Source organism: Bos grunniens, chromosome 7, assembly GCF_055505025.1.
Source record: "Bos grunniens cultivar Pamir isolate PY7600 chromosome 7, Bosgru_T2T1.0, whole genome shotgun sequence".
Lineage (NCBI taxonomy): Eukaryota > Metazoa > Chordata > Mammalia > Artiodactyla > Bovidae > Bos > Bos grunniens.
In genome coordinates, this window is record NC_141171.1 from 45,041,431 (window position 1) to 45,056,531 (window position 15,101).

The 15,101-nt window shown below is 46.9% G+C and overlaps 1 protein-coding gene across 12 annotated transcripts in view; it reads right to left on the reverse strand.

Moving 5' to 3' along the window:
- FSTL4 (follistatin like 4) overlaps positions 1-15,101 on the reverse strand; it is a 550,514-nt gene that overhangs the window by 304,983 nt on the left and 230,430 nt on the right. The gene's annotated exons all lie outside the window — the stretch shown is intronic.

Here is a 15,101-nt window from a genome sequence, read left to right on the forward strand (position 1 = left end):
TATCTTTGTCTACAGTGACCTTGTAGGCTACAATATAGAAGGAGTCTTTCTAGGTCTCTGAAATATTGTATGGAGCAGAGAACATCCCAGAATTACAGAGCAATGAGCAGGCCGGATGTGAGTGCATAATAAACTCTGTTACACTACTGGTATTTGAGTTATCTATCCCACCTTGACTATTGGGACCCCTGGTGGTACAATGGTAAAGAATCTGCCTACCAAAGTAGGAGATGCAAGAGATGCAAGTGACCCCTGGGTCGGGAAGATCCCCTGGAGAAGGAAATGGCAACCCACTCCAGCATTCTTGCCTGGCAAATTCCATGGACAGAAGAACCTGGCAGATTAGAGTCCATGGGGTTGAAAAGGGTTGGACACAGCTGATCACCATAGCTCATACACCTGGACTATTATTACAAGGCAAATTTTCAATTTGTAATACTACATCCAATCTGTCAAGTGTGAAGAAAGAAAAGCATTTTCAGACATTTGAGGAATAGAACGTTGAGGTCCTATTCATGCTTTCTGAGGCAGTTACACAAAGGTGTACTCCAGCAAAAAGAAAATGTGAGCTAACAAAGGAAGTCAGGCCATACTAGGAAGAGTGGTGCAACCGAGAAAAGAAAGAAAAACCCATTCTAGATTGGAGCAAGAAAAAGAGGCTCCGGAAGAAAGGACTTAAGGCACAAGTTACAACTGATGATGAGAGAGAGAGAAAGTAGGTGAGGATATGTGAAAGGCAATTGATGGAGGGCGAAAAAGACGCTCTCTGAACCTAATGTCAGAAAAAAGTCTTCACTAAGTGACACATGGGGTCAGTATGCTGGTACCTAGAGGAGGAAATGAAAAACTAGGACATGATTGATTCTCCAGGGAGCAATATTTCATAGTTATAATAATACAAATATAATTTATCTGTCCTCAACCTTTAGAATCATCTTACAGACAAATGATGAGAGATGATTCAAATGCTGGCATGAGAGGGAGCGACAGATCTTGGCTGTTGACTCCAACCCTAGCCTTTGAAGATGAATAAACTGGAGTTGGAATAGGGATGTGAGTTTCCCAAGGTCCCTCAGGCAGAGTAGGAACTGGAGGAAAGCGGTCTTGGTCACTGCCCTCATTATGCCCTGTCTTGTGCCCTGCTCACCTGCCTTGATTCACTACAAACAAGTTAGGCAGGGGAGCCTGTGCCTGTGACCTTGCCTTCCCAGCAAAGGCTGTTTCGACTTTTGCAGAGTTTCTCATCCACTTTTCGTTCTAAGAAGCCTTCCCGGCCCTGTTCCTTTAGATGGTTTTCCTCCCAATAGGGACAGCTGTCAATTCCCTCTCTAGAGAAGATAACCTTGCCTGTCTAACATGTGCTAATCTAGTGCTCTGTTCCTTTAGTTTTGGGATGCTATTGGAAAGGCTCCAATTTGAAAAGGAAAAAAAAAAAAATCAATGGTGTGCTTTGTAGAGGTGACACATTAAAGCATATCAGCCGCTTGGCAGGTAGCCAGTAAGCAGCCCTTGGTCTGCAGATCACCAGGGATGGAGGGCACTGGGAGGCCTGCCAGTCAGGACTGGCCAGCATGGCTCTTGGTCATGTGCAGCATGTCCCTCCCGGGGCCTCTGTGAGTCTGAGATCAGGACTGATCAGTCATGCTGGGGGTGACATGATGGCTGCCCAAGTGGCTAGTGGGTCAAGAGGTCAGCTAGGTCCCTCCTCTGCCACAGGACCAGTGCCACTACCTTGATAGGCTTCCACAGAATGTCTTCCACATTCAGGAATTTAGGAAGGACTAATAGCCAAGACAGAAGTGTTAGAGAAATCTCACGCCGGCGGTGGCATGATCTATTCCACAGTAAGAAAACAGATTTCAGGTCTCAGCTCAACTCTTCCCGCTGAACTTCCTTCCAAGTTCAGCGCGGCTGCATTGGAGCTGGTCCCCACCTTCAGTGCTACCTACGTCATCCCTGGAAACTGAGACATGTGGAGTGGTGACGTGTGCACAGCTGGTGCCTAATAACCAGAGTGAGACCCACAAACCCGTACACACAAACTCTCGATGCCCCAGCTCTGGGCTCCTGCATTCTGCTCCCTTGCCAAGTCCAGCAGCTTCAATCGCATCACCCAAGGAGCAGGATAAAGGGGAGAAGGAGCCAAAGATCTGCTGAGAAATAGTGGGTGCTCAGGACTCAGGTAGAGGTTGTGACATCTCTGTAGGGGCCTCAGACTCTTCTGGAATCAGGCCCTGTCCACCCCAGTCCATGTGACAGAGCGTGCCGGCTCCCCTCCGGTGCACTGGGCAGTGCCTAGGCCAGAGGTAATGCTAGGACTTGCTTATCTGTATCACTCATCTCTTCTGCAGCTGTCACCTATGGCATTCAGTGCTCAGGGATGGGCAAACCTCCACAGCTTTCGTGACTTACAGGCAGGTACTGCCAATATTTTGCAGTTTGCAAAGCAGTTGTTTGCAAAGAAGGGCCTTCCTTTTCTGTTTCCCTCCCCTGGCATTAATAAGGAGAACACATTTAATTGCCAAGATTGGCTGATGTAAGGAGAGAAAACTCTGAGTGCCAGGGTCAGTGGAAAGGGCTGGTGCACCAATTACTCCTGAATTATCTTCCCTGTCTTAGCATCTGCCTGCAATGCAGAAGACCTGGGTTCAATCCCTGGGTCAGGAAGATCCCCTGGAGAAGATGGCTACCCACTGCAGTATTCTTACCTGGAGAATTCCATGGACAGAGGAACCTGGAGTGCTATAGTCCACAAGTCAGACACGACTGAGTAACTAACACTTTCACTTAAAGCAATAAATCAACAGCAACTTCTTTGTATCTTTGACTGATATTTGTCCCCTTAAACTAGTCCTGTGATTTAAACTGATGGCTCTCACTGACACCCACCAGCCCGTGGGAGAGAATCAGCTGCAAATGTTCCCTGGGGCAGCCTAAGTCACCCCATGGGCCTGAATCATCCTAATACTAGGTTCCTACAGCCCAGTCCCAACAGGAGGAGCCTGAAAGAGAATGCACACTGGTCTCAAGGGGGCCGTGAGCCCAGCACCCAGCCTAGGCTGGGACCGGGACATGGCTTTGGCAGACATTTAAGTCAAGGAGCATTCTTAGCTACAAACTGAGAGTTTCAGGCTTAACTTCCCAAAAAGTTTGTTCTGTCTAGACATCAATTTTCCCTGTTAACTACCAACAGGTGGGCACGAAAGGCACACAACAAAATGTCATTTATAATTTAAAATTCATTACTGAAAAGGGCTCTGCAGTAATAGTCTGACTTCTATCATTTCAAAGATGCCTTCATGAAGGAGGCGCGGCGTCTGGTAACAGGCGGTCGTGTGGGTTTGCCTGGGCTCCTTTCCTCGCTCCCCACCTTACTGGGCCGAACCCCTCCCCGACCCCAACCCTCTTGTTAGAAAGCTATTTTATCTCTGGAGAAGTCTTATGCCACGGATATATGACCAGAATACATGAAGGTCTTTTAAATTTATTTTCAATAGCCCTGCTATTCTCTTCTCTATGAAATATTTAGCATTTAACTCATTCTTTCTGTTGCTGGCAAAGTCTCAGGTGCAGGTGGCTTTGTAGAGATGGCAGAATGTCACACCAAGGTAATTGTTTCTCTTTATTTCCTCCTGATAAAGAATAAGTAATAGGCAAGTCTGAATTATTGGGCAGTGCTTCCATTGCCGGCTCCAGCGATAACATGACCTAGGAGATTGAATTTGGAGTCTCTGCATAATCAGCTCACCTCACCCCCACCCTGACTCCAAAAATTTGCCTGAGAAGGAACCTGCGTTCACCAGCCACTTCTGCTACTCTGCTGTTCTATGCATGTAAGACCCTGCTTTCTAGAAACTCTGAGTGCCAGAACTGCATTTTAATACCCACCCTCAAGCATTGTCTGGGCAGGCGGGATCAGCCTCCTGGGGTCCTGGGAGAAGTCATCAGGATGGCTCCACGGGGAGGACGAGTAAGGTGGGGAGGAGGAAAGGAGCCAGGCATTGAAAGGCACTGCAGGGCTGAGGAAGGTGGAAAAGTAGGTTCACGGAGCAAAAGCAAAGATCACAGCACCAGACAGCTTCCTGATGAGTACCTGAACCACATGGAATCAATCTCCAAACCTTCTGAAGCTTCATCACTTAGCTTCAAGTAAATTATGTTAAGTTCGATTACAAAAAGATGAAGGAAGCAGAGACCAGTACATCTCATGTTTATGCCCCCCTAACATTCTTATCTCCTGTATACCTTATTACAATTTGCAGTTAATACAGAGCAGACCTCAGCTTTAAATGAATATTGGTCTAAGCACTTGGTTCAGCAGTACACTGTTACTATCTTATACCGATGCTTTCATACCTCAGAAAAATTGGAGGCTGAGAACAAAGTTTGCTTGTTTTCTTCCCCTCTCCAAGCATTTTAAGCAGCCAAGGCATAAATATTCATGACTGATAGGAAAGCTAGCTAGAGAGCAGTCGTGGTGAAGACGATGATTCTGTGAAATTTTTATAGACCAGCCACTTACCTTGGTGGTAATCTTTTACTCAGGAAAAAAGTGCATCAGATATCAAATTTACCATCTCCACCAATGAATGTTCATTCTCTGAACAAAGAGAAGTCTCTGTCCCATGAAAGTGTCCACTGTGTCCTCCTGAGCCCTCACTTACCGCTCCCCCATCCTTCCTTTGTTCAGGAGGCAGAGGTAAGGAGAGCTCTCTATGGATAGTGGACCTCAGTGACTTCATGTCAGTGGGATCCCGTTGAGTGATCTTCAGATTTACATACATGTGATGCGAAGAGTCGGACACGACTGAGCGACTTCACTTTCACTTTTCACTTTCATGCATTGGAGAAGGAAATGGCAACCCACTCCAGTGTTCTTGCCTGGAGAATCCCAGGGAGAGCGGAGCCTGGTGGGCTGCCGTCTATGGGGTCGCACAGAGTCGGCCACGACTGAAGCGACTTAGCAGCAGCAGCATTATAAATATATGGGCTTTCCAGGTGGCAGTGGTGGTAAAGAATCTGCCTGTCAATGCAGAAGACATAAGGTTCTTATGTCTGGGTTGATCCCTGGGTCAGGAAGATCCCCCTGGAGGAAGGCATGGCAACCCACTCCAGTATTCTTGTCTGGAGAATCCCATGGACAGAGGAACCTGGTGGGCCACACAGTCCATGGGGTTGCACAGAGTCAGACATGACTGAAGTGACTTAGCATGTATGCACACTATAACTACAATTGGAAGACTAATTTGTAAGTCCCTTCTGATGTCATCGTGTAAACTCTGGGGGATGACTGGATGAGCGAACAACCTAAGCCTGGGTCAGGGATACTCAGTCCCTGAGTCTGGGGTCACAAGATCCTTCAGGCAGACCAGCAACTGACCCATCTGAAGGTTGTATCCATAACCTGGCCTCACTGGCAAACACTCAGGGCTGTGCCTGAAACATAGTATGTGCTTAGTAAATCATTTCATCATTGAAGACTTATGTGTTCTGCCATCACCATTCTGCTCAAGAAGTCAACAGACTAATACCACTGACCTGCAAATGTTTACCTTCTGTGTTTAAAGTTTGGCTTAAAATAACTGCTCAAGTGACTCATTAATTGTCAGCGAGAAAAAAAATATAGGAAGGAAGGAATGGAGGGGGGGGAAGGAGACAGGGAAGGAAAGGGTTAAATGCATTCCTAAAATCTGCTAATACAATTAGTTGGTCTATAAGAATATTGCCCTGATTTCTCAAAGGAGAAAGTCAAATTTCTCATAAATGATCAATAGTTCTACCATTTTCTCTCTGCCATTCTAATAAATTCCACCCCTTCCATGTCCTTCGAGTAGATTGCCATCATGTTGGGCATGTACTTCATGCTGTATACTTTGCTCAATAACTCACACTTTTCACTGGATCCTCCCAGCAACCCTGTGGAGATAGGGCTTATGATGTTCCACCTCCCAGGTGAAGATGCTGAGGCGGAGAGCACGCGTGGCTGGCCTGCAGCCACAGACCTGGGCAGTGCCAGAACCATTTCCTGTTACTCCCAGACCTCCACGCTGAAACAGTCTCCAGTGGTTCTCTCTTCAGGAAGATGCAGAGCTGCAGATATGATGCTTTCATGCTTTGTCTGCTTCTCTTCTAGAGAACAACTTGCTGAAATTTTAATTGGCTTGGGCGACAACTTTTCTGAAAGCTTCTTTTTCAAACTTTATCTTCAAAACTCTGAAAAATCCTTTTTTTTTTTCCCTCTGAGAAGTGCCAGTTTTCCAGAGAATTCAGACAGAACTTTGCCCAGGTAATTGATTACTCTGGTCGTGGGTACTGAAGCACACCTCTCGTTGGGGACATTTCGTATTACTTTATGCTTCAATTACTGAAAAGTTCTCATTGTCTGGCCTGTGTGACTTTAACAGTGATGACATCTGAGGCAGATGCCAATCCATTAACACCAGTGGGACAATTTTCTCTTTCTGAATCTCACTCTGGTACATATTATTGTATGAGCCAGTTTCATTAGGAAGCAAATTACATTCTTCCATTGAAGGTCCCCATTGAACCAAAAACCACTTTTGATGTTCCTCCAAGATTTTACTAATGAAAAATATGTGGGAATGAACTGCATAACCAATTCCATGATTTTTTTTTCTCTTAATAAAATTTATGTTGTACAAAGCCAGCATTGTGGCCCCAATTGGATTTAGACTCACGCAGCTACCTTCATCCTCACGATTTATGATGCAACTGTACACACAAACATTCTAAAAATATCTCGAGTGCTCATCTGAAATTTCAACTTTACTGGTGAGCTGCAAGTCATCTGTCTCTGGTCTGCTTCTGTAACCGACTGGGGTCCAAACCACAGGAAGAAGCATCTGTAACTGTGGTAACAGGCAAGAAATAAATAATGCATTTTCAGGAGAGAGCCTTATTTCGCTGCAGTTTTCAAATGCCTCCCCAATATTACAGGCTTGCAAATTTAATCTTAATTTCTTCTCTGATTTTCTCTTTAAGGTTCTCCATTGATCCCCTGAGTCAAGAAAATGTGTAGTTTATCATCTGCCTGATCAACAATGGCTGAGTTCACTTAAGTTGCCTCATCTGTTTCCTTCCATCAGATCAGGACAAGATTTTAATTTTTCATGAAGAGCAAAACTGTAGCTTTCTACATGGCCAGATAACTGGGGTAATTTGCTCATACACACTAATGCAGCTTTAGCTGCAGGCTCCTGAGGCCTCTGAGCTGCCCCCAACTGGAATGGAAAGGACGCTGCCTTGTCAGGTGGGTGTGGGGTGGCATGGGGGAGAGAACTGGGTGTGTTTGAACTCCACAGAGTGTGCAAAGATACCCCCCCACACACACAAAGCTGTCCCCTGTGTGTCTCTGAGGTATATGGATAGAAATGAGGTCCTCTGTCATAAATCTCTGCACATTTTCCATGCAAAGTGAAATTACTTGGATAATTCTTTAAGTAAAATAGAAATTTCATATACTGGGGGGAAAAAAATCTAGAGAAAGTGTTAGTCGCTCAGTCATGTCCTGCTCTTTGTGACCCCATGGACTATAGTCCACCAGGCTCCTTTATCCATGGGATTCTCCAGGCAAGAATACTGGAGTGGGCTGCCATGCCCTTCTCCAGGGGATCTTCCCCCAAGGATCGAACCTGGGTCTCCAGCAATGAGGGCAGATTCTTTACCATCTGAGCCACTAGGGAAGAGACAGAGGGGAAAAAAAAATATCTAGAGAAGTTTAAAAATGCTAAAAAAGATTCTGAACTCCTTGTTACATGTTCACACACTACCTTATGTTCTTTCCTTCACAGCACTTATCACTAGAAACACTCAAACTTTTAAGTATGTTTACTTGCTAACTGTCTCCCTCCACTAGAGTGACAGTCTCACGAAGGCACCTTCTGCATCTTGCTCACTGCAGGGTTCCCAGGGTCAAGCCCAGTGCCAGGAACACAGAAGGAGCTACATAAGTGTTCGCTTAGGTCAGTGAATGAGCCAGAAGGCCCCAGTCTGAGTCTCTCTGACTCCACTAAAGGTGTAGCTATAACAAGGGCCCAAGCCGAGACTCAGTTTCTTTTTCAATCAAAGAGGATGAGATAATACAGTAGTCTAAAAGAGGAAACCATCCAGATCTTCCTTAACTGGTAGATAGATGAACCAAATGTGGTACACAGGATTGTACCTGGTTCAGTAATTCAAGGGAATGAAGCCCCCTCTGTCCTAAACAGTGTTTTCTGCTGTTCTTCCCCAGCGATGCCCCTCAGCAGTCCCCTTACAATCTCACATCTAATTCTTAAAGCATCTGCTCTGGAATGACCTTCCACACGATCCTGAAGAAATGCTCCCCTAGATGATGAGCCTCTGTTTTCTCAGGAAGAGAAACCCGATTTTAAAGTGAGATTTCTCTCTTGAAGGCTTTGTCTGCCTTTCAACAACACTTCCAAGAAAAGGGTAGCTCCTGGCCGAACACAATGCTTGGGGAGGTGGGGGTGGGAGGTGGCAGGCGACAGGCCATCCTTTGATACAGACATAGCCCTGGCAATCCCAGACACTTCTGGGGGTTCCAGGCTATAGAGCCAGTGGCTGTTGGTTTAAAAAGCGAGCCTACCAGGGGCTGGGGACTGTGCTTTTGCTGACGACATCCTGAGCACAGGTCTGGTGCCTCCACAAGCTGGCAGGTGCATGGTCAAGGTCTCTGTGGCCTTGAGATGTCTAACACCAGTCTGGGGGCTAAGTTGTAGATTTTCCTTTTTATCCTAATCACTCATGAGCTGCAAGGCATTACTGTGGGAGGAACTCAACACAAGTGGTCATCTGCTAAGCTCAAAAGACATTTGATTTGTACATTCATTTGACAAGTCTTTACTGAGTGCTCACTGTGGGCCAGGCTCTGTCCCACCGTCTGCGTTCACAAGGGTGACAAGTCAGGACATTCCCTACCTGCAGGGAGTGATCCAGAATGGACCCACCACCAAGGGGCAAAGTCCTGCCCCCAAAGAGGGCAGTCTGATGCAGGAATCACAGGAGGGCTGTAAATCTTGGGCTTCTCTTGTTGGCATCTAAGAGCGCCACAGTGTCAAACCCATGCCATCAGGCAGAGCGAAGGGGGTCCTGGCTCTTGGCACTGATTTGTTTTGAGAAGGAGGAAGGGAGGAGGGGAAGGCAGCTGACTCTGGGTGGGAAAGAAAAGCAACTGAGAATGATAAGCAGGGCCACAGTCAGGCCATGTCTGCCTGCGACGCAGAGTGGGGGCCAGCAGGAGGAGTTGCTCTGGGGGTGGGGGCCCCAAGGCCTCCCTTGAAGGGGAGAGGCCCAGGAATCCTCCTTCAGCCAGTGCAAGGCTCAGCTGCAATTTCACAAGAGGAAGAAGGCACGGAGCAGGCCCACAGGGGGCTCTGTGTCCCTGGGAGTGACGACCCCTGACTGCACACAGACACTCTACAGAGGCCACAGGAGTGCTGCACAGAGCTTCCAGGCTCTCGTAAATCCATCCTCAGAGAAAGCACACGCATGCAGCAAAGGGTGTGTGGCTGAAGGTGGGCTCCTTCTCGGCAGGTATGTGTACACACGCCCCCAACCACGTGTGCGCTGCCATGAGCCTGTGTCCAGTCCCCACCCTAGCAAAAGGGCTAGGATGCTGTGGCTGGAGCTGTGACTGGACTCTCTCCAAAGCCTGACCTTCTACCATCATTCAAATCCCCTATGGTCAGGCTTGCCATCATTTATTCTTTGATTATAGTTCATCCCTCAACCTGGCCTCAGACTGGCCTCACTGTTCAGCCTGGAGGCCAAGGCGAATTCACCAGGTAACCTTTTCCTTTTGGTGTCACTATTTCACAGAGCTTATACTAGTTTTTGCGACCTGGCAAAGTACACATGCCGCATGCTAGTGGGAGGCACCAGCAGATCTCCAGGGCAGGTGGGAGCCCCTGAGCAGAGGCAGAGCGGGGCTCAGCAGAAGATGCATCTTCCCTGCTGTCAGTCCTGCCACACGGCCCACCACCTGCCTCCCTGTCCCTCACCCAGGCAAGTCTCCCTGGAGTCCATACTAGAGGTGATAGCCACAAAGCTCCCACCACCTCCAGCTCCTCTGCATCCTGCCAGGTCTCCTGGCAAGAAGGTCTGCTCCCACTTCATTTCTTTGGACCTTTCTTCCCACCCCACCTCCACTCAAAATCTCCAGAATCCATATGTTCCATGTCCAGGCTCCAGTCACGTGCCTGCCTTTCAGTGTCCCCAGCTGGCCCTGTCCCCCAGCCCCACACATGCCTCTGCCCAAGCAGCAGGTCCATGAAGGTTTTCTGTCCCCCAGGTGTGGCTCATTCTCTGCTACTCAGCACAATGAGCAATTTCTTCCATCTCCCAGGCATGGCCCCTTGAAGTGAAGGGAAGGCAGCCTTAGAAGTGGTACTATCACATCTCTGAGCCCTTCTTTGAAGAAAATGGAAGTGCAGGAAGAAACAAAGCTTTCTGAGATGGATGGTTTGCTCAAAGATCTCTCATACAAAACTCTGACGATGACACTACAAGAGAGGCCACTTACACAAATAGGATGCAATTTGCTTTCAATAAAAAGAATAAAAATCTCACTGTCTTGACTAGCTAAGACGGAAAAGTAGAAGATGATACTAACTTAGATGCAAGAAGAACTATATTCTCTTACATTTATGAGAACCATCATGTGTCAAGGAAACACATGCTTGGATAAGGTTGAAAACAGCTCATTTGAGGCTCTCATCCTGCTTTCGCCTGACTGTAAAGAGAACTTGCACTTTCTGGGCTTCTGTCACTTTATGTACACTTGGCGGTGGCACTTTCTACACACTGCTTAGCAACAGTGCCTACTGTCACTTAAGCGAGAGCATGACACAGTGACAAGAGCCTGGGGCCAGCATCCAGGACACTTCAAATCTAGCCCCACTTCTACAACTCATGGCAGCACAAGGGCCTCAGAGTCCCTTTCTGTGAACTGGGGATGTCTTTCTTCTTATCTCATGTGGTTTTCCTAAGGATAAATTGAGCTCCCAAATGTGACAACTTACAGCTCTCTAAATGCAAGCACTTTGTATTTATTCATTAAGCTACTGTTCTTATTATTGCTATAAGAAAGATGCAGTTTGGGCTAAGTCTCAATTCAGGCATGATTTGACGGTTACTTTACCCAAAGAACTTTCTTAGTTCTTCCTTTGCTTTTATCTCTTTATCAGTGATTTCAATACATTTATATTACCCTTGACAGTAATTAGAGATACCAAGGGAACATTTCATGCAAAGATGGGTTCAATAAAGGACAGAAATGGTATGGACCTAACAGAAGAGGTGGCAAGAATACACAGAAGAACTGTACAAAAAAGATCTTCATGACCCAGATAATCATGATGGTGTGATCACTCACTTAGAGCCAGACATCCTGGAATGTGAAGTCAAGTGGGCCTTAGAAAGCATCACTATGAACAAAGCTAGTGGAGGTGATGAATTCCAGTTGAGCTATTTCAAATCCTGAACAATGATGCTGTGAAAGTGCTGCACTCAATATGCCAGCACATTTGTAAAACTCAGCAGTGGCCACAGGACTAGAAAAGGTCAGTTTTCATTCCAATCCCAAAGAAAGGCAATGCCAAAGAATGCTCAAACTACCGCACAATTGCATTCATCTCACACGCTAGTAAAGTAATGCTCAAAACTCTCCAAGCCAGGCTTCAGCAATACGTGAACCGTGAATTTCCAGATGTTCAAGCTTGTTTTAGAAAAGGCAGAGGAACCAGAGATCAAATTGCCAACATCCGCTGGATCGCGGAAAAAGCAAGAGAGTTCCAGAAAAACATCTATTTCTGCTTTATTGACTATGCCAAAGCCTTTAACTGTGTGGATCACAATGAACTGTGGAAAATTCTGAAAGAGATGGGCATACCAGACCACCTGACCTGCCTCTTGAGAAACCTATATGCAGGTCAGGAAGCAACAGTTAGAACTGGACATGGAACAATAGACTGGTTCCAAATAAGAAGAATACGTCAATGCTGTATATTGTCACCCTGCTTATTTAACTTCTATGTAGAGTACATCATGAGAAACTCTGGGCTGGAAGAAACACAACCTGGAATCAAGATTGCCGGGAGAAATATCAATAACCTCAGATATGCAGATGACACCACCCTTATGGCAGAAAGTGAAGAGGAACTAAAAAGCCTCTTGATGAAGGTGAAAGAGGAGACTGAAAAGTTGGCTTAAAGCTCAACATTCAGAAAACGAAGATCATGGCATCTGGTCCCATCACTTCATGGGAAATAGGTGGGGAAACAGTGGAAACAGTGTCAGACTTTATTTTTTTGGGCTCCAAAATCACTACAGATGGTGACTGCAGCCATGAAATTAAAAGACACTTACTCCTTGGAAGGAAAGTTATGACCAACCTAGATAGCATATTGAAAAGCAGAGACATCACTTTGCCAACAAAGGTCCGTCTAGTCAAGGCTATGGTTTTTCCAGTGGTCATGTATGGATGCGAGAGTTGGACTGTGAAGAAAGCTGAGCACCGAAGAATTGATGCTTTTGGACTGTGGTGTTGGAGAAGACTCTTGAGAGTCCCTTGGACTGTAAGGAGATCCAACCAGTCCATTGTAAAGGGAAACAGTCCTGGGTGTTCTTTGGAAGGACTGATGCTAAAGCTGAAACTCTAATACTTTGGCCATCTCATGCGAAGAGTTGACTCATTGGAAAAGACTCTGATGCTGGGAGGGATTGGGGGCAGGAGGAGAAGGGGACGACAGAGGATGAGATGGCTGGATGGCATCATCGACTTGATGGATGTGAGTTTGAGTGAACTCTGGGAGTTGGTGATGGACAGGGAGGCCTGGCGTGCTGCAATTCATGGGGTCGCAAAGAGTCGGACACAACTGAGTGACTGAACTGAACTGACAGTAGCCATGAATTTTGGCTTAAAAATGAAATGTGACTGCCCCTGGGTAGTGCCATTCCTCAGCCCGGGGGTAGGGGGGAAATGCTTATGGAGATTCTAGAGCACCAAGAGTTTCTCCCAATGGCCCTGAGAGGACCTCATAGCAGCCTGAGCTGTAGGAACACCCATTCTCTTAGCCTGAGCTTTATAACTAGTTCAGAGGCAGAGTTCACAGCCCCAGCCAGTTCTTGGGAGCAGATATTTAAAAAATACCTGTCTGGAGATTTTTGGAGGAAGCAACGGGGGAACACTTTATGGGCAGGTAGTGGCACTGCTTCCCGTGCAGGCAACCTTACCACTTTAGGCTAATTGGGAGGCTGACCAGCTGTGTTAGTGCTAGCTGAGCTTGGGAACATTGAAAGTGAAATCTAATTTAATTTTGGTTTTGCAGCAACACAGAGTAGAAAGTATGACTAGGACTTGCTGCTTGGCAGAGGTCCTTTAAACCCACTTTATAAGAGGTAAAGAATTTATAATCAGTACATTCCAAGCCAATATGCCAATGGGAACAGCCCAGGCAGCTGCAAACAAGCTGTTGGCTGGGCAGGAGGCAGGCCTTGCCGCAGGTTTGCAGACAGTGCCTGCGTCCTTGCAAACACTCTGTGCCTAGAACACTCAGCCAGTTTCTGGGTATCAGATACTGTATAGGAGACTGAGTTGCTGAGGTCCACTATACGTGGGCTCACGTTGGTCCTGAACCATGGTTATCTGAGGAGTGCATCCTTAAAACCCCAACCAATCAGCTGTGATAATGCGCTTTGCAGATAATGCAGTTTGTGATAATGATATTGCAGAAGACAAACTCTCCTTTAAGAGGCAAATTACTACTTTCTCCAGTCCTGGACCAGGCTGACTGTCTTTCTGTTGGTAAATGGACGTATCCCCAAGCTGAGGAGGGACTCCCTGCCCCTTGGGAAAAAAGCAGTCCCAGCAGGATTGGCTCACACTCGTGAACATGTGACCTTCATGTCGGCATCAGCAAAACATGGGCTTGTACTTGAGAGAGACCTCTGTGCTTGAGAGACAGCATAGTGTGTGTGTGTGTGTGTGTGTGTGTGGTGGGGAGGAGGGGGAGCAGGACTGAGAGACAGGGATAGACAGACAGTGAGAGAGGAAGAGAGGGAGGGAGCAGAAAGACAGGAGAGAGAGAGAGAGATGGGGAGAAAGCCTGACAGCAAGAGACTGACAGAGAGGGGCACTGGTAAAGAAAGCAAGCTAGGGAGAGGGACCATGAGAGTACAAGAGAGAGACCTAAAGTGAAGAGAGGGGCTACAGACAGGGAAGAAAGACCAAGATGGACAAGAAGACAGACCTCAAGAAAACCTTCATACAGAGACAGAGAGATTGAAGGAAATAGGGGGAGAGACTGATTTCTCTAAGGGACGAGAAAAAGAGACAGAACTCAGACAAGCATTCCTGCCCCTGTTCTGTCCCCAGTTTCTAGCTCAATCATCAACCACATCTGAAATGCACTTGAGGGGATAAGTTGAAGAAAAATGTTTCCCTGTGAAAAATTCATCACCCGACACAAGTTATTTCACTGGCTTACACTAAGGAAGCAAAAACAACCCAAGTGACCCTTCATAGCTTATCAATAAAATTACCAGAAGAACCTAGAGACACTCCCACCTCCCTAAGCCACATCCAGGGGACAGGTCTATACATGCTAGTGAGCCTGAGAGCTGGACTGGGGGGTGAGGGGCGCTATGGGCCACGCTGTCTTCAGCATGGCATACACAGTGAAACTCTACAAAATTATGCAATATTATCCCCATTTGACTGATGAGGAAATGCAGGCTCAGGCAGGATAGTGCGCTTGAAGCTACGCAGTGGTCGGAGGAGAACCTTGGGTTCCCCCATGACTACTGCAGGAGGCCCTGGTGCCTGTCTTCTGAGCAGAGAACTGAGCTTTGTCAAAGATTTCATACATTACACTGCCCTTGGTAGTAGCTGCGTGGAGGAACTGGGTCTGACCCTGGAACCCAAAGCATAGTGAAACACAGAGAAAAACTAGCAGAGGCTATGCAGAGCAGGCAGATATCAAGCGCATCCCCAATGCCATCTGAAAGCACCCCGTGAGCCCGGAGGACACTCCACTGTGGGCATTTCACCCTGTGAGCCCCGGGAGGTAGCCTGACACTTG